The sequence below is a fragment of the Panicum hallii genome, chromosome 7, assembly GCF_002211085.1.
Source record: "Panicum hallii strain FIL2 chromosome 7, PHallii_v3.1, whole genome shotgun sequence".
NCBI lineage: Eukaryota > Viridiplantae > Streptophyta > Magnoliopsida > Poales > Poaceae > Panicum > Panicum hallii.
The window spans coordinates 28,411,220-28,414,908 of NC_038048.1; the positions used below are offsets into that span (position 1 = coordinate 28,411,220).

At 37.6% G+C, this 3,689-nt stretch overlaps 1 pseudogene; it reads right to left on the bottom strand.

Moving 5' to 3' along the window:
- Window positions 1–502: 502 nt before the first annotated feature.
- On the bottom strand, window positions 503–3,433 carry LOC112898829 (annotated as a pseudogene).
- Between the last annotated feature and the right edge of the window lie 256 nt (window positions 3,434–3,689).

A 3,689-nucleotide genomic window follows, 5' to 3' on the forward strand; every position in this document is an offset into this window, starting at 1 on the left:
GTCACAAATTGTCGTCACATAGGATAAAATTCGTCATGAAAACAGGCCCATTTATTTTATAGAGGCGTATATTTCAGCCCAGTTTAAAATTTAGTCCACTTGTCACCCATTTGATATCTAGCCCATTTACTATTACAGCCCAATATAATTTTCAATACTTTTATTTCTGCACAATGAAAGCACATACAATACATAACAAATATATGACAAAATGTCAATATTTAAATTCAAATATTCAACCAACACATCACATACACTCTCAAGCTGTCACGTTGACATTCCAACACATAAATAGCAAAATATTACAATCTGACTAGCACATCACATACACTCAAGTTAACACATTAATACTCGAACACAAAAGCAAAAGATTACAATCTATAATCCATAAAAGAGAGTTGTTGCAACAAAAGTGTCAACCTGACACGTACTATCCCGATCAACTTGTATGAATAAGACTTAGCAACAAAAGAGAGGTCAACACAAATATCATTTCATTCTCCTAACTTGGATGAATCTGACTCAGCAGAAGTTGAAGCTTTGCTTCCATCTCAGCTTGCCTCTTCTTCACCTCCTCTTGCTCCCTGATCCTAGATTCTTCGGTTTCTTGCATTTGCTTCAACAACACATCCAATTGTTCACGCTAAGCAGTAACAACAGATCTAAGATCACTATTTGCCCTCTTCTCCACTTCTAGTTGTGCTTCAATATTTCTTAAACTGGACCTACAACCAACATTTTTTATCCCCACATTTTGAAGGAACACATTCTTCTTTGTATTTTCAGCAAGCACATTAGCTACAACTTCTGTAACAGACATAGATTCTTCACCTTCTGTTTGTGTAGAGCACTTGTTTTCCATCTGAGTCTAGCATGTAAGAAACAACAATGGTTACTGATAATAAGAGACCTGGAAATAAATATTAAAAAGATCATTTTTTTTAAATGAAGATGTCTTACTATAGCTTGCTGCACGTTAGGTGTGTAGCATTTCTTCTTTCTGCTGTAGTGACACTCTTTAAACAAATCTAATGCATCAAACTTTTGACTGTTGTCCTTATCTTCCTAGAAACAACAGTTAGCAATATTATTACTTAAATGATCACCACTTGATAGTATAAAAAGATGCAGCAATAAGAAAGAAATAACTTCTGTTGACATAAGACACGATTGGAAGAGATTGCTGTGGCTGTTGCTGCCGCTGTGGCTGCAGCCCTACCAAGTCACTTGAGCTGTGCACAGCCGCAGCTGCAGCAACAATAAGTGCAACTGATCGGTACCATATATGTGCAGCAAGAAATAGTTGATAACAAGTGAAGGAAATGAAAAATCATGTGTTTCTCATGAGTAGGCAATTATTCTTCCAAACTGTCCAACCTTTGTGTAGACAATAGGCATCAGCTAGTTGACTTTATTATAATATTCTAGTACTACTCTCTTTGATCAATCATAAGGGTGCAAGTTGATAAGTGTAGCTTTCCAAATTTTCTACATGAACCATATAGCTACGAGATCCAGTTGTTTGATGAAATTTAACTTTGGAGCGATTATCTTTGTTCTTTTGAGATATCTCCTACATCAATTAGAAAATACATGTAAGGTAAGTGTCAAACTATGTATGAGGCAAGAGTTCAGATATTAGGAAGAAACATACCATCTTTTTTGGGCTCTTCCAATATTCCACAAGGTCATTCCACTGTTTATCTATCATCGATCTGATTGGCGACGTTTTTGTCACCAAATGAAGTGGAAAAGGATCAAAGTATTTTTTCTTAAGTTTGTATCGTTGTTGCCGAACTGCAATTTTCATCATTTGGGAACAAGCCTTTTTGACTGGTTCATCATTTGTGTTGATATCAAACTTTGCCTACATAAAAGCAGGGGTAAACATGTAGGTAAAATTCAGAATCATGATACATTATTAAAACAGGGGTAAACATGTACGTAAAGTTCAGAATCATGCTACATTAAAACAAGGATAAACATGTAGGTAAAATTCAAAATCATGCTACATAAACGCAGAGGTAAAGAATAAATGCAAGCAAACAATGAAAGCTAGTAAGCATAGTGTTGGAAAGTCCGAGTTTACGGGAAGGGAAGATCAGGATAATGCACTTACACTAAGTTTATCTGTAAATAGGTTAAAGAGGCTAGCCTGGTCCTTGTAATCCTTCCAATGCTTGTACACCGGCACATGGTTCCTGACTGCAATGTTGCATTCGGTTGCAAACTTAGCAGTAGCAAGAGGTGCCACAGGCCTTATCCTCCCTTCAGGAATGACAACTGGTAGTTTTCCACGCATAGTTCGGTTCATCCTATGGAGACCATGTCCCATATTTACTCCCCTTTCCCATCGATCATTTTCACCTAGTTGTACATCTACACTAGGCTCAGTAATAGCTTCACCTCGATTGGCCATGCTGTCATCAACTTGGATGCTCTCAATATCTAAAAAACGACAGACATAAGAATGCATGCATCATTCAATGAAGGGTAATAGAACGATAGTTAGAAATCATCACCTTGGTTTCCCATCAGGTTGTGCCCATCAGGCTGGGCAGTGGCATGACCTCTATTAGCAATGTCGGTGTTCTCAACAAACTGAGCAGGACCATCAGCTGAAAAAAAATGCAGTTCGTAAGAGTGCAGTCATCATGCAATTAACAACAATAGGAAGATAGAAAGAAGGATAACAGCTGAACTAGCTGTCAACTATAGCTTGGGTGTGACCATCAATGTTGCCAAACACTTCTGAGGCTTGGTTGACACGAGATAGAGTTGGAGATGGCACATGGATATCAGTTGGTGAAAGAGTTGCATCAGGTTGGGAAGTGGTTTTCTTTGACCTTGTAATTCTAATAGATTCTTGCTCTGCAAAAACTCTCTTAGAGCGCTGCATGATTCCAGCAATACGCATGTTTGTAGTCCTCATGTTACTACCCTTCGAGCCCTGATAGAAATGAAAGCATGGGTGAATTAATAAAGTGGCAGATACATTTAACAAGCAAACATCATGTTAATAGATGGAGGAATCTGCACCTTAACACTGTCATCATCAACCAAATCTTCTTCACTAGGGAGATACTCAGATTCTGAGTCTTCACTATTTCTTAAAGTTGGCTTCTTCTTGTTATTAAGAATGGAATTTGCGTTCACAAGTTCATTGTATGTATCAAGAATTCCAAGTTCTTTCAGCCTCGCACGGTTGCTCATAACTTGTTTAAGGCGCTGCAATTCATACGGATGTAATGTTTTTCCTAGCATGAGAGAAAACATGAATAACATATCAATACTTACACAGCAGTACTTTACTACTTATGCGAAATATTCACAAGAACATGAAATATGTTGGAGTAGATAAGTTGAGGACTGCACCTGCTTGGTAAGGTCCTTCTGTTGTTTTTGTTCCAACATTCAAACGCCCAGGAGGCATCTTGTAGTAGTGTGGCTAGCCCCAAGTTACCGCTGGACTTTCTTACTAGAAAAATGAAGGATGCACAGATCATGATAATAATAAGAATAGCAAGTAGGATTATCTTTTCTCTGTTAAATGACTAATTTTGATGAACACAGAAGGTCCCACAGTGATATCAGTAAGACATCTAGCGAGCTTGCATATTGGGAGATAATCACACTGCAAGGTAAGAGAACATTCTACTGGGATTTTGATTTTCTATCTTATCCAAAAA